This window comes from Mobula hypostoma, chromosome 14 (assembly GCF_963921235.1).
Source record: "Mobula hypostoma chromosome 14, sMobHyp1.1, whole genome shotgun sequence".
In the NCBI taxonomy this organism is placed as follows: domain Eukaryota; kingdom Metazoa; phylum Chordata; class Chondrichthyes; order Myliobatiformes; family Myliobatidae; genus Mobula; species Mobula hypostoma.
This window is the reverse complement of record NC_086110.1, coordinates 64,922,858-64,939,663: the sequence shown is the minus strand read 5'-3', so window position 1 is coordinate 64,939,663 and position 16,806 is coordinate 64,922,858. Positions and strand designations below refer to the sequence as shown.

General features: G+C 42.2%; 1 protein-coding gene across 2 annotated transcripts in view; it reads right to left on the bottom strand.

Annotated features, from left to right (window-relative positions):
* Positions 1 to 14,265, bottom strand: part of LOC134356332 (uncharacterized) — a 50,961-nt gene extending 36,696 nt beyond the window's left edge. For both annotated transcript variants that reach the window (XR_010020337.1, XM_063067220.1), the window contains exon 1: positions 8,476 to 14,265. The gene's annotated coding sequence lies outside the window, so the exon portion shown is untranslated. The remainder of the gene's footprint in view (positions 1 to 8,475) is intronic.
* Positions 14,266 to 16,806: the final 2,541 nt, after the last annotated feature.

The following is a 16,806-nucleotide window of genomic DNA, read 5'->3' as shown; positions in this document are numbered from 1 at the left end:
TCCTCATTACCACCCCTGGCTATAACAACCTTAAAGAATGTTTTAATGTTTTAATTGAAAATATTCATTAGAGAGGCATCTCAAAGTATTTTGGATTGTAAAGGAATAAATTCAGTTGCTGCAGAATTCCAAGTTCATTATTGTGAATATATCAGCTTTCAGATGAGTGTATCTGCTCTTCATAGGTCTTCGTTGTCACCGGTCAAGAGAGTCGGGGAACTATCAGTTTCAAGTTCACTCGTTCCGTCATGGAACTGTTCCCACAACCTATGGACTCACTTTCAAGGACTCTACATCTCACATTCTCAATATTTATTGTTTGTTTATTTATTATTATACTGTTTTTTACTTTTGCATTTGCAGTTTGTTTTCTTTTGCACATTGGTTGTCTGTCCTATTGGGTGCCGTCTTTCGTTGATTCTACTGTGCTTCTTGTAATTACTGTGAAGGAAAATGAATCTCAGCTTGTTGATTGGTGACATATGTGTACTTTAATAATATGTTTACTTTAAATTTGAACTTTGAATGGATGTTCCCTACTGTTTACAAGAACAATATCTTGGTGTATCAATTATGCAGACAAATTGGTCCTGTGGTAGAATCCTGCTTCTTGAAGGACAGATTGAAATACTCATTACTTTGATCTTGGCAACAACAGAATTGCTGAATTATATCTACAAAGATGGATGCTAGTGAACTGGTTGGCCCTAGATGCTCTCAATTGAAAACAGCATTATATCCTAGAACAGGAGGTTCCCAACCTATTTTTATGCCATGGACCAATACCATAAACGAAGGGGTCCGTGGACCCTAGTTTGGAACCCCTAATCTAGAACAGCACACATAAAATGCTCGAGGAACACCATAGGTTAGACAACATCTCTGGAAAGGAATAAACTGTCAACAGTTCCTCCAGCATTTTGAATGTGTTGCTTTGAATTTCCAGCATCTACAGAATACCTTGTGCTTATTATCTTCTAGAGCTGTAAATCTGTTAGCCACCCTGAGAGACACATGGTTGTAGATGTGCTGATGGTGGTCAGGATAATGTTTCTAACTCCTATCGGGCATTTGAGTTCCTAGCTATAAGAAGGAAAGTATCTGTGAGTGGCAGCTCATCACATTTCCTCAAATATTTCCTATTGTGTATGAGAAGTGAGGTTGCTTCAAGACGCAATGTGCTCTCTGGGTCGCAACATCTCCCCATAGGAACCGATGTGTCTTTCTCAGTTGCTCGCAGTATTCATTTACACCTCATGCTGACTTCTGACACCATGTTATGCTTGCTTATTTGAAGTCTCCATCTCCATCCGCTGTGGGATTTTTGCTTCAGCTCTGGTTCCATTTCCATAAATCCTTTGTGCTGATTGTCGAGGAGAAGTAAAAACTTCATCAAAAGTCTGCTCTCCTTCATGATCTGGACTTCGTAAACCTTCATTGTTCTCTGTATTTTGATCTTCTGCTGCCAATATCTCCTTGCTTCCCTCAGGATCTGTAAAATTTTGAAGTCCACTTTTGCTGGCTACCAAAGGAGCCAATCTCTTCGAGTTGGTGGTATCCCTTAATGATTTGTGCTCACTCTTTGTATCACCGTGGCATCATTGTTCTTCATGTTGCCTGAAGCTATTCTATCTGTCAAGCTCTTCATCACTGGCGTTGAATTTTCACCATGATTCATCAGCATCTTCTTGCCATACACCAGCTTGGCCATGCTTAAGATATCAAATGTAGAGTCAAAACGTATTTCACCTTCTTTCCTTCCGTTTTATTGGCCAACGATGTCGCTTTCAAATTTATAAGGAGGACTGCAGCACTCTTAACTTCTTGCACAGTAAAACTTTTGACTCCTTCATACAATAAACCCGCCCATCTCCCAGTGGTCTGTCTCACCATATTGAGCATCACCTTTAATTTAAAAGAAGTCACACTGTGACTTCCCAGGTTGAAATCAATCCAGAAGTTCTGCAGTTTATCATCTGCTAACTTCTTCAACTCATTCAGATCAAGGAAAGCAGAGTTACATGAATAGTGTAGATTCTTATTTTATTAATGGGGCTAGCATTCAATTGATTGAGAAATTTTATCTGTCTCAAATTCATACAATGTGAGAGATCATGGTCTTTCCATGACCATGTTTTTTTCTTAGCAATTCTTTCTACAGAAGTGGCTTGCAATTGCCTTATTCTGGGCAGTGTCTTTACAAGATGATTGATCCCAGTCATTATCAATACTCTTCAGAGTTTGCCTGGCGTCAGTAGTTGCATTGTAGGGTAACGCAATTGGGAGAAATGTACATCATTCATAACCACTGACATTGAGTTGTGGTTTTGTTTTAAGAGGCTGGTCTGACATGATGACGTTGTTACTTAAAGAGTTTTAGCAAGCCTTTGTGTGTAGATTTGGGAATTCAATAAAATGTGTTATGGGTTTCATTAAAGATAAAGTGCCTCACTTTGTCTTATTTGTGAAAACCTACATTAGTGACCCCAGTGCTCTAGGACAATTCCAGAGTTGGCATGTCAGCGAACTTTGAAACTGCCAGAGTTTTGGGAGCAAAATGCCATCACTTGATTTGAACAAGTTGAGGCCCAACTCGCTCTCCTACTACATGAAATTAGACTACGTGGTAGCATTGCTCAGCAGTTCCATGGCTGTGAGAATGGTAAGTCTGCTTGAACACCCATCCGAACAAAGTAAACACTGATCGCTGAAAACTCACCTTTTATAGACTTTTGCACTACTGGAGCCTGAGCGCATCAAACACTTGCTGTTCTTGCTTGGTCTCAGCGATGCTAAGCTATTGGAGCTAAAGGACCACATGCTGTCTCACCTGGGATATCACCATCCTGGTTTTATTTTTGAAGAACTCTTCATGCTGCAAATGCCTGATGTCCTTGTATATTCCTTGCCAATGTACCTATGAAGGACGATAGGGAGCTTGCTAGGATGGCTGAGAGTCTACACTCAACCAGACAGTGGTGCATCATTCCTCCTCCTTTCTCTACCTCAATAAGTCTGGTTAGCAAGGCCTTCAGCATAAGGACGCCCACAGCTGCGAAACAGACAATGCCGGGCCTGTGTTTTTACCACACTTGCTTTGGTAGAAATGCTAGGGAGTGCCAGCTGTCTTGCACCTTCAACAGTGCCAACGCATTGGGACATCAGAGAGGTGTGAGCACCATGGGTTCCAGCTGTCAAAGTCATCGACTATTCATTACAGACATCCTTTCAGAGTGATGCTTCCTGTGTGACACGGGTGATCAAGTGAGTGTGCTGACAGCATCGCCTATTGTTGAGAAGGCAAAGAGTGACAAAACCTCACCGGAGGCTGCCAACGGCAACAGGATCCAGACATACGGCACACAGTGGGTGACCCTCTGCTTCAGTGGGTGATGGACGGTTACACAGGGGACTTGGTCCTGGATGAAGTCACTAAACCTCTGCTCAGTGCAGATTTTCTCTGTGCCCAAGGACTGTTAGTTGATCTTAAGAACTGCCGGCTTGTGGATATCATGGGCTTCAGGTTATTACCCTGCTCCCCCAGTAAGTTCCCCACAATGATTCTGTCAAGTGCATGCACCACCACACGTGAGTTTACTTGGCCGCTGGGTGAATTCCCAAACCTCACCAAGCCCACATTCTTTACCAGTCACAAAACATGGGGTCGAGCACCACATGCCCACAACTGGCTCACCAGTCCATACCTGTGCACACAGACTGGACCCAGAAAAGCTGGCAACGGCGAGGGCTGAATATGTCAACATGGAAAGTCTCAGCATTGTACACTGGTCAAATAGCCCCTGGGCTTCAACCCTCCATATGCCCTAAATACGAATGTGGTTGCCTCCCATTTGGTGATTACCAACACCTTAATGAGGCTATCACCCTCGATCGTTACCCTGTGTCATACATCCAAGACTTTGCAGCACGGTTAGCCGGAAAGTAAGTTTTTTTTCCAAAGTCGATTTAGTTATGGGTTACCATCAGGTGCCTGTGTGCTCTAAGGATGTTCCCAAAGCGGCTGTGATAACTCTGTTTGACCTTTTTGAGTTTCTGCACAAGAAAATTAGACTGAAAAATACAGCACAGACCTTTATCAGCTGGTGACTCTGTATTAAAGACTTAGATTTTCTTTCTGTTGCCCTGGCTGACATACTTGTTGCCAGTGCATCCAAATCTGATCATGTATCTCAACTCGGCAGACTTTCCGATTGCTTAAGCCAACACGGGTTGGTTATTAACTAAATGCCACTTTCAATTGTTAACCATCGACTTTCTTGGCCATCGCATCTCTGCAGAAGGTGCAAAATCCCTCCCATCAAAAGTAGCCGCTATTATACATGTCCTACCGCCCCGCACCACTAGAAATCCACAGGAGTTTTCAGGTATGGTAAATTTCTATCACTGCTTCATTCAGCAGGCTGCTGAACTTATGTCACCCCTGTATAGTGCGCTTAAAGACAATACCCCTAATCAAGTATTTGACTGGTCTGCGGACAATACCAGGACATTTGATGATATGAAACGAGCTCTTTCCAATGCAACCCTACCGGTGCACCTGCTCCGCAATGCACCCATAGCCATTACTACTGATGCCTCAGACTACGCTGTGGGTGCTATGCATGAACAGTTGGTCGGAGGCGTATGGTAGTCACTCACCTTCTTCAGTCAGCAGCTTTGACCCCCTGAAAGGAAGTACAGCATGTTTGACCGTGAGCTTCTCGGTCTCTATCTGGCTGTCAAGCCACTTTCATTTTCTTCTACAAGGTCATCATTTCACTGCGTTCATTGACCACAAACCCCTTGTGCACGCAATGGCCAAAATATCAAACCCTTGGTCTGCATGGCAGCAAAGCCACCTGGCCTACATATCAGAGTTCACAACAGATATACAACATATCAAGGGGGAAAATAATGCTGAGGCGGATTGCCTCACACAGCCAGCCACTGAGACCGAACACTTAGGGGTTAACTATGCCGGCATGGCAACTGACCAAGTTACTGACCCAGAGGTCCAGGCTTACGGAACAGCCATTATGGGCAAGCAGTTGGCTGATACTAAGTTTGAGGAAGCTGGGGTTTCTCTCCTGTGCGATGTCTGAACCAGGTAGCCTTGACCCATTGTACCCACAAACTGTAGACGGTCTGGGCTCTTGCATCCAGGCCAGAAGACTTCACAGAAACTGGTTGCGCTAAAGTTTGTTTGACATGGCCTCAGGGTGTACATGATTGGAATGCAGCCTGTGTGGGGTGCCAGGGGCAAAACCTAACCATCATGTACAGCTGCCGTTGGCACCGTTTGATGTCCTTGGGTGACAGTGTGACTATCTCAATGTTGACCTTGTTGGTCCTCTGCGTACATAGTTTCATACACCTTCTTACCATAGTGGACCGTAGCACCAGGTGACCAGAGGTCATCTCTCTAGTATCAACGACGGCCGCAGAGATGGCTCGGGTGTTCATCAGCACCTGGGTCGCTCATTTGGCACCCTTTCTGATATTTTCTGACTGCGGTCCCCAATTCATTTCGGACCTCCGGGCTGCGATGACCCAGAACCTCGGCGTTAGGCAACATCACAACACGGCATATCACCCGTTGTTGCACCACTCCTTAGAGACTCCTCTGAGGGCTTCCCTAACCGATGAGTATTGGCATGATTGTCTCCCATGCGTCCTGCTGAGGTCCTGCTCCAAAAGAGGATCTGCCATCGTCCGCAGCTGAGTTGGTATACGGGCAACCATTACGAGCGCCAGGTGACTTCATTATTGAAGCCGTGACCACCTGGTTGGCCCTTCAACAGCATTCCACCCTCCTGAGTAAACTCAATTCCTTTACACCTATTCCTACCTCCCATCATGGCAAACAGCACTCTTAGGTTCCTATTGACCGACATTCCGCCTCCTTTGATTTCATCTGCCTTGACACACACCGACATCCCTTTAGCCCCCTTGCGATGGCCCGTTCTGCCTTTTGGAGTGGGGAGGAATGGTTTTTATCATAGATAAGAGGGGTAAACCTGAACATATTTTGGTAGATCACCTTAAACTGGTACAGCAAGATTTGGAGTATTCCACTGCCACGACCATAAGCGTGTCAACATTGGACGAGCCAAAAACTCCTGCAGCTCCTCCACCCATAGAGCACAGGACCCAAGCTGGGCAGCTTGCCTGAGCTCCAAATAGGCTCATAATGCCAGTTTCAGTGAATTCGTGGGGTGGGGGTCTATGTAGAGTAACGTAATTGGAAGAAACCTACATAATTTGCAACCACCGACATTGAGTTGGGGTTTTGCTAGAAGGGGCTGTTCTGACTTAAGACATTACATAAGGATTTTTAGGGTGCTTTTGTACTTAGCTTTTAGAGTTCAATAAAAAGGGATATGGGTTTCATTAAACATAAAATGGCTCACTTCATTTTATTTGCCAAACCCTACAGCATGACCCGGGTTTGTAATACCCACCAGGTGTTCATATGACCATCCACCACCTGCTTCCATGGCTTCACATGACCCTGATGAGGGGCTACACCTTGCCCAATGCTGACCTGCAGGCTAATGAAGGGAAGAAATACCTTACACCTCCACCCCACCACCCAGGCTTTTAGATAGGCACATGCCCACAAACGTGAACATTTTACATCTACTCAAGCAGACCAGTTGTTTTGATTTAAAACTGGAAAGAAGGGTTACTGGTATTTGGTGAATTCAGTGTCTGTCTTATGGACAATAACAAGCCTGTCTGGAAAATGACCTTTTGTTTTTATGCTTACGGCTGGCCCCGTTGGATCAAATTTCAAGGAGTGCCTTAAAGGCAGCAGTGACTGTTTGCTTGCATGATGGGAGAGGGAGGGGAGCTTCAGCATTCTGATGTTTCTATCGTTCACTCTATGGGATTTCTTATGTGGATGTCTGTGAAAAGTAAGAATTTCAGGTTGTATACTCTATATATTCCCTGATATTAAATAGAACCATTTGAAATCAAACCATTTTGAGAGGAGCAAGGGACTGGGTTACACCAACTTCTGCTTTATCTGTTCCTGTCACTCCTTCTCGTCCATCTGTCCCACACCCCTTTCGCAGAGCTCCACCCTCACCACTCCCAACATCCTTTGCTCCCAGCAGAAGAGTTGAGCCAATGTTTTGGGTCAAGAATCCTTCATCAGGATCAGATAGATGTTGCCTGACCTGCTGAGTTCCTTCAGCATTTTGTGTGTGTTGCATTTTCTTTTTCCCTTTCTCTAAGTGGGAGTTTTCGAACTGGGAGGGAAGATCAGCACATTTCCTACCATGAAAATCCACATGGCTCAGGGCATCTCCCTCCTCACTCTCTTTCATTGTGGCCTGACCTCTGGCAGCCCTAGATTTCCAATGGAAACACTGTGGAAGAATCTGTAATGGTGCCTGGGAAGTATTATTCTTAGCGCACAGTAGCGTCAGGCTTGGCTTGTGTGTGGGACAGTTCTCCTAATCTGGGCATGACCCCTGGATCCTTGTCAGGCCGTGTAAGTCCATCTTTGTCAATATCGCCCATAGTGCCTTGATGGATGCAGAGCGGTTTATCATAACTACCTGGCCGATATTTCCTCTATCTTTTTCTTTCGAATGCTGCTCTCGATGACGTTTCCTGGTTAGGATCTTGCACCTTATTGTTGACCTTTAACACACTTTCTCTGTAGCTGTTACACTTTATTCAGCATTCTGTTATTGTTTTACATCGTTCTTCCTCAATGCGCTGTGCAATGATTTGATCTGTATGAGTAGCATGCAAGACAAACTTTTCCATAAGACAGTAAGACACAGGAGCAGAATTCGCCCATTCAGCCCGTCGAGTCTGCTCTGCCATTTGATCATGGCTGATCCAGTTCCCTCTCAACCTCACTCTCCTGCTTTCTCCCCATAACCATTAATGCCATGACTTATCAAGAATCTATCAACCTTCGCTTCAAATACATCCAATGACCTGGCCTCCACAGCCACATGTGGCAGTAAATTGCATAGGTTCACCACTCTCTAGCTCAAGAAATTCTTCCTCATCCCTGTCCTAAATGGATATCCCTCTATTCTGAGGTTGTTCCCTCTGGGCCAGACTCCTCATTATATGAAACAGCCTCTCCACATCCCCTCTATTTAGGCCTTTTGACTTTTGATAGGTTTCAATGAGAACCTTCCTCATTCTTCTGAATTCCAGTGAGTATAGGCTCAGAACCATCAAATACTCCTCATATGATATGCCTTTCAATCCCAGAATTATTTGTGTGAACCTCCTTTCACTGTATCTCAGTACACGCGACAATAATAAATCAATTCCAATCTAAAACATGCCTTCTGCAAGTAAGTTTTTCATTCCACCTGTGCATACATATACTTGTACACATGACAGTAACTTGACTTTTACTTTGACTGTTTTCAGATGCATTTAGTTAACTTTATTTCATTTCAAATCCTTAACTTTCAAAATAATTTTTAATCTACTTACATATCTCTGGCTCTTGAGCTCATCCTGCTACGGTATCTGATGAAGGAGAGTGTGGCTGGTCAGACAGCGTGTCAGGTTCAAAATGCTTTACCCTAATACTTCACATTCTGCCAGATAAAAATTGTGAGGTTTCTATATCTAGTGACTCATGGCTCAGACTTGGATGCAATTTATCATTTTTTTTACTTTTCCGAAACCAAACTGATATACTGAAGGAAGGGCAGGATATTTTCTCTTAGCCTTTCTCTGTCTGTCTCTCTCTCTCCCTCTCTCTCTCTGTTCCTGTTTCATGTTCACAGTATTATTTATGTATTTATTTTTCATCATTTGTTTTCTTTTGAACATTGGTTGTATGTCAGTCTTTTTATGTATAGTTTTTCATAAATTGTACTGCATTTCTTTATTTTCATGTAAATACATGTAAGTGAATTTAACTGAAGCTAATATATGGTAATATTTATGTACTTTAATAATAAATGTATTCAGTGCCTCTCTGTGTCTCTGCCTTTCTCTCTCTCTCCGTCGACATCTCCTGCCTCTGTCTCTCTCTTTCTATGTCTGTCTCCCTGCCTTTCTCTGTATCTGTCTGTCTACCTGTCTTTCTCACTATGTCAGTCTGTCTGTCTGTCTCTGTGTCTCTGCCTCTGTGTGTCTGTATCTCTGCCCCTCTCTCTCTAAGTCTCGGTTTCCCTGTGTCTAAGTCTCTCCCTCTTTCTCTCTCTCTCCCTCTCTCTCTCTCTTTCTCTCTCCCTCTCTCTCTCCCTCTCTCTCTTTCTCTCTCTCTCGCTGTCTGTCACATCTGTGTGTAACTCTCTGTATCTCTCTCAAAACTGCAGTGTCATCCCATGTATTTATTGCTCTGAATATCGGGATAATTAAACGAGAGCAATCTATCTAAACTTGCCAAATTAATTGCATCATGTAAGCAACTCAGGGGGATATGGAGATTGCATTTTTCTGAAAAGATATGATTGAAAACATCAATCTCAGTTCTCCATCCACTAAGCCTTCTGATGTTGAGCATCTGTGATCCAGTGTTGGAAGAGTCATTGTTCACCAATGTCATAAATAATATTTGTCAGTGTTTGTTTAAAAATAGATCCTAGTATATTAGTTGAAAGTTGTAATCTAATTTCATCTCAGTGTCTGGAAAAACACGTGGGCCTGCTCTCTCCCTGAGGTTACTAGAGTAACGACTCCTTGGCAAATCACTGCCTTGTAGTAAACCCAGGTAGACTTGTCTCCACGTGTCTCCATTCAAATGTTGTTTTCTAACCCTGTGAGAAACAACAAGTTCTCATTTTAAAATAGACAGGGCGAAATGCTTTGTCTGAACTTGTCTGAAGCTTAATTCAAAACACTGTTCGATGCTGCCACCTTGTGGCCTGGCAGATGTCAGAATCAGAATCATTATCACTGATAGACACTCTGTGGCCACTTTATTAGGTACAACAATACATCTGCTCGTTACTGCAAATATCTAGTCAGCCAATCATATGGCAGCAACTCAATGCGTAAAAGCATGCAGTCATGGTCAAGAGGTTCAGTTGTTCAGATCAAACATCAGAATGGGAAAGAAATGTGATCTGTGTGAATTTGATCATGGAATGATTGTTGTCATCAGAAACACACACAACGGTCTCTAAAACAGAGGTTCCCAACCTTTTTTATGCCATGGACCCCTACCGTTAACCGAGCGGCCTGTGGACCCCAGGGTGGAAACTCCTGCCCCTGAGTTTACAGAGAATGGTGCGAAAAACAAAAAAACATCCAGTGAGTGGCTGTTCTGTGGGTGAAGACAGGGGTCATGAGAGAGGTCGGAGGAGAATGGCCAGATTGGCTCAAGCTGACAGGAAAATGACAGTAACTGAAATAACCATATGTTACAACAGTGATGCGCAGTGATCTCTGAATGCACAACAGCATGCACTGCAGCAGCAGAAGACCACAAACATTTACTCAGTGGCCACTTTATTAGGTACAGAACAGACCTCACTACTATTAACATATGTTGTGAAACTTCTTGTTTTGCAGTAACAGTACAGTGCAATGAATGAAACATACTATAAATTATAATAAGAAATAAATATTAAAAAGATAACTAAATAGTGCAGAAAGAGAGCAAAGTTAGTGAAGTCATGCACAGGGGTTCATTGACCAATGTTTGATGTGTGTGGCTCTCAGCCAGTGTACTTCGCTGGAAACATCTGTACAGGTAGTCCTGCTTATTTTTTTTCAATAATATTTGTTTGATATAATACGGCTGAGGAATTTAAAAAATACTATTTGTTTTATTGCATCCAGATTGTACATAATAGGAGTTTGATGGGGGATTAGGGAACCTCTAAAGAGTTACTTTACAAATTGACAGGACAAAAAAAAAGGTCTGCGGGATGTGAAATAATCGGTATACCTCCCTGCAGTAATTGGACACCATTGTTTCTTAAGAATACACTCTGCTGGTTTCACCAGGAAGTTGGTTGATTTCCTAGAAATTGACAATCGCTTCTATAATACTTGTGCAAAGATACTTAATTAAACAATGTAACATACAGCATTTTTAATCTTTATCTTGCAGTAACTGAATAAGCTTATAGCTATTAAAAAAAATCATTTTTGAAAATCCTTCAGGAAAATAATTTCGTTATTGCAAGACTGAAACTCCACCTCTTTTGATTTTATAATGCAGTTTTCAATAATGTGAGATTTCTTAAGAACACAGATTATAAATACAAGAAATTCTGTGGATGATGGAAATCCAGAGTAACACACACAAAATGCTGATGGAACGTAACAAATTCAGGCAGCAATGACTGAGAGGGATAGACAGTTGCTGTTTCATACCGAGATCCTGAAGTTCTTATGAATTGTCTCAGAATGAAACATTGACTCCTTATCCAGACATATAAATGCTGCCTATCTGCTGAGTTCCTCTAGAAGTTTGAATTATTAAGAATGTTGTGGTAGAGCAGAACCACTTGCATAGAACTGTTTAAGTTTTTTTCCTCACTTCACCAAAGGCTGTGATGTTGCACTGGAGATGATTTCATCACTGATGTCTGCCTTAACCGTGGAAGTAGCTTCTGAGATATGCGAAGAAGTCCATGTTTCCAGGATCTTGATGTGAGCCTTTCTTGTTGGTGGTGAAAATGGGTAGCTGATTTGCTCTAAGATGCTGGCAGCTCTTAAGGAAACATTTTGTAATTTGCACTCACTGGCCATGTTATTAGGCACATGAGTGGAACCTGGAAGGATTTTCTGCACTGTAGCCCATCCACTTTAAGGTTCAACATGTTGTGCATTCAGAAATGCTTTTCTGCCCAACACTGTTGTAACATGTGGTTATTTGAGTTACTCTCACCTTCCCGTCAGCTTGAAACAGTCTGGCCATTCTCCTCTGACCTCTCTCATTAACAAGGGATTTTCACCCACATAACTGCTGCTCAATGGATTTATTTTGTTTTCTCACCATTCTCTGTAAATTCTAGAGATGATTGTGCATGAAAATCCCAGGAGATCAGCAGTTTCTGAATACTCAAACCATCCCGTCTGGCACCAACAATCATTCCATGGTCAAAGTCAATTAGATCACATTTCTTCCCCATTCTGATTTTTGATCTGAACAACAATTGAACCTCTTGACCAGGTCTGCAAGTTTTTATGCATTGACTTGCTGCCACATGATTGGCTAATTAGATGTTCGCATTAACGAGCAGGTGTAAAGGTGTACCTAATAAACTAGCCACTGAGTTTATATTAATGAACTGGATTCAAGTTTACTGATAATGCAAGTCTAGGTTGAAGAGTGAGAACGATACAGAGAGGCATCAGAGAGATATTAAGGGTCTTGGTCAGAGGAAAGGATGTGGAAGATGAAACATAATGTGGAAATCAGAATCAGGTTTTATTATCCTTGATAAATGTCATGATTTTTTTTGTTTTGTGGTAACAGTTCAATGCAAAATATTAAAAATTGCTATCAGTTATAATAAGAAATATAAAAAATAAGTAGTGCAAAGAGAGAAAGAAACAGTGAGGTAGTGTTCATGGGTTTCATGGGCATCTAGAAATCTGATGGCGGAGAGGAAGAAACTGTTCCTAAAATGTTGAGTGTTGGTCTTCAGGCTCCTATACCTCCTCCCTGATGGTAGTAATGAGAAGAGAGCATGTCTTGGATGGTGAGGGTCCTTGGTAATGGATGATAGTTTCTTGAGGCCTCACCTTTTGAAGATGTCTTTGACATTAGGGAGGCTAGTGCCTAGGATAAAACTGGCTGAGTTTTCAGCCCTCCACAGCTTTATCATGTTCTGTGCAGTGACCCACAACATACCAGGTGATGATGCAACCAGTTAGAATGCTCTCCACGGTACATCTGTAAAAATTTGCTTGAGTCTTTTGTGACACACCAAACTTCCTCAAACTCCTATTGAAATCTGAGGAAATTAGCTAATTGGGTTTGAAAAGAAGGGTGGAATATTTTTCCTTAAATGTGTGTTCAGAGGAACACAAATCACAAATCTCCACCATTTCCTCTGGCAGCGCATTCCAGAGAGAAAATACAAAAGAGGAAAACAAAAGGAAAAATGAAGGAGAAAGGAGGGCGAAAGAAAAGCAATGACCGGATTTCAGTGTTTTATAACAAACACTTGGCTTGGGTTTTACCGAAAGACTAGAGGACATCCTCAACCCAGGGAGCCACAGTAGCATAGTAGTTAGCACAATGCTATTACTGCTCAGGATACTGGAGTTTGGAGTGTTGGCGCCCTCCGTAAGAAAGTTTGCATGTCCTTCCTAAGTGCGTATATGTTTCCTCCAGTACACTGGTTTCCTCCCACCGTCCAAAGATGTACCAATTCATTGCTTAATTGGTCACTTTAAAGACCTGTGATTAGGTTATGGATAAATAGTTGGAATGGTGGGCAGTGTGGCTCATTAGGTAGGAAGGGACTGGTTCATGCTGTACCTCTAAATTAAAAAATTTAAAAGTCACAATTGTTAAATTAATGTGTAAATTCAGCATTCAAAAAGGAAGGCTTATGTTAAGTTAGCCTTACTTACAAGTTGATTTGGGTAGAGTAAGAAGGAGAGCTTCCTCCAGTTACATAATCCTCACTGCCTGAGTACTGTACTTAATCAAAGAGAGTGCAGCATTTTTTTTTCATTCTTGAGTTGGAGCCACAAGAGACTGAATGTCTGAACATTGAATTTTCCAACTTTTCAGGTTCAGCTTTAGTGCCCACATTCTTGTCCCCTTTCCCATCCTGGTTCGGTCCAACTGCTACCCACAGCATCCTCCATTTGCTCTTCAGCTCTCCTCTAATGGTTCCTGTGGTGATATCACGTGTCACGTGTAAGAACGTGATTGGACAGAGTTGGAGCATGTGCAGAACTGACAGAATGATCGAGAAGCTTGTATGATAGATGTGGTTGCTGTTTGCTGTTAAATAAAAGTTTCAGTTACGTTCTTTCAGAATATGTGTCTTTATGAGTAACCCACAGTACGTATAAAGAACACAACATGGTGTCAGAAGTCGGTCTGGAAGAATAATTCATTTTGCTAACATGGGAGAAGCAAAGATAATCAAAAAAAAAGCGTGATCTTTTGCGTTGTTGGCTAACAGCTTTAAAAATGGCAGTTTTGCAACTCCTATCAACGCTTTAGCTGACTGGAAATGTAGCTGAAAACTGGAAAAGATTTAAACAGCGATATGAAATTTATTTATCAGTGATCGGAGCAGAAAATAGATTGGAAAAAATGAAAGGTGCGATCCTACTCCACATGATTGGAGACGATGCAATTGAAGTATATAACCATTTTATTTTTGAGAATGGAGATAATTTGAATCTAAAAGCCATAATCGACAAGTTTGAAGCGTTTTGTTTACTGAAGCGCAATGTGACGTATGAACGGTACAAATTCTTTACCTGCAAGCAGAAAGCTGGTCAAACGATTGATCAATTTATTATGGAGTTGAGAAACCACAGTGTGCAGTTTTGGTCCCCTAATCTGAGGAAAGACATCCTTGCCATAGAGGGAGTACAAAGAAGGTTCACCAGATTGATTCCTGGGATGGCAGGACTTTCATATGAAGAAAGACTGGATGAATTGGGCTTGTACTCATTGGAATTTAGAAGATTGAGGGGGGATCTGATTGAAACGTATAAGATCCTAAAGGGATTGGACAGGCTAGATGCAGGAAGATTGTTCCCGATGTTGGGGAAGTCCAGAACGAGGGGCCACAGTTTGAGGATAGAGGGGAAGCCTTTTAGGACCAAGATTAGGAAAAACTTCTTCACACAGAGAGTGGTGAATCTGTGGAATTCTCTGCCATAGGAAACAGTTGAGGCCAGTTCATTGGCTATATTTAAGAGGGAGTTAGATATGGCCCTTGTGGCTATGGGGGTCAGGGGGTATGGAGGGAAGGCTGGTGCAGGGTTCTGAGTTGGATGATCAGCCATGATCATAATAAATTGCGCTGCAGGCTCGAAGGGCCGAACGGCCGACTCCTGCACCTATTTTCTATGTTTCTATGTTTAAAACATGCGAATTTGTAGAACTGACTGACTCTCTCATTAAAGACAAAATTCTTTGCGGCATTCTGGACAATGCTGTGAGAGAGAGACTCTTAAGAGAACCAGACGTAAATTTGGAAGAAGCTTTGATTCTCTGCAACGCTTTGGAAACTGTAAAGTCTCAGGTTAAAGAGTTTTTTATTGAGAACTGCAGTGTACACGCTGTGAATAACCGCAAACATGTTAGAAAAAATAATGAAGCAGCAATGAAACCGACAGAGAACAAGACGTCATCTGAAAGAAAAAGACTTTGTGATCACTGTGGGTGGCAGCACCAACCTAAAATGTGTCCAGCATATTGGAAAGTGTACAACAACTGTGTAAGATTAATCATTTTTCATGCTTTTGCAGAAGTAGAAAGAAAATAAAACAAGTGAAAAAGCAATGGTAGGAAGAGGTTGCTTCAATGCAAGTGATAATGAAAGAGACTGAGAGAATATCAGATTCAGTTTCATCACCGTCTAGAGCAAGAACACACACAGTGGGCACAGTATAAGGAAGCAGTGGAACGTGAATTGACTGATCTAAGGAGATGTTTGTCTGAAGGACAAGGAAATAAAATAAAGATACAAGACAAAATGAACACATGGACACAGAAAGCTACAGCACTTGAAGAAGTACAACCCAGATCATACATGGTCCAAACAGAAGAAGGAGCAGTGGTAAGAAGAAATCGCAAAGACCTTAAGAAAGATCCAACTTCAGAGTTTCTGTTAACTGATGCAGACCAGATGAAACAAGGAAATAACAACGAAACACAAGAACTGTGTGAACCACTTAGAAGGTCTACTCGTGTTCGTAAACCCCCAGATAGACTGATAGAGACATGTTAAATTATGCATTTGTTCTGATCAATGTTGCTAATTGTTTTTCTTTTTAAGGAAAGGAAGATGTGGTGACATCACGTGTCATGTGTAAGAACGTGATTGGACAGAATTGGAGCATGCGCAGAACTGACAAGAAAGATCGAGAAGCTTGTATGTTAGGCGTGGTTGCTGTTTGTTGTTAAGTAAAAGTTCTAGTTATGTTCTTCCAGAATATGTGTCTTTATGAGTAACCCACAGTCTGCATAAACAGCACAACAGTTCCCAAGATCACCTTCTTTACTTATCAGATTTATCTTGTTATGAACCTTTATTGTTAGTGGGCATTGTGGTGTTGCAGCAGTGCAGCTTAGTACAGGGTCTTTGCTTTGTAGATGTTGACTGGAAAGTCCATCCTTTTGAAAGTTCCACGGCAAGCATCTGATGATCTGGTCCATCGCTATCTAATGGCCTCTCAGCTTTCCTTGTTCCAGGCAGACCATATTCAGCTTCCTGATTTTATCCCTACAGCTAAAATCCTGTTTAAATGATGAAGTATCTTGGCCTGATACATCGACTGTTTATTCCCCAACACAGATGCTGCCTGACCTGCTGAGTTCCTCCAGTAGCTTGTGTGTTGCTCCCATTCTAATATATTATTGCTGCACTTTGTCTGACTCCTGTGTTAAATTGCCCTGGATCTTGGAGGACGGTCATGATTTTCATTTTATTTATTTATTTATTAAGCCACACAGTGTGGAAGAGGACTTCCAGCCCTTCGGCCCATCGAACCATACCATCCAGCAACCTACCTATTTAACCCTCGCCTAATCACAGGACAATTTACAATGACCAATTAACCTATTGACCTACTTTGCTCTGTGGGAGGACACCCGAGCGCATTGAGGAAACCTTTGGGCACACAGAAAGTACAAACATGCTCACAGAGGACTCT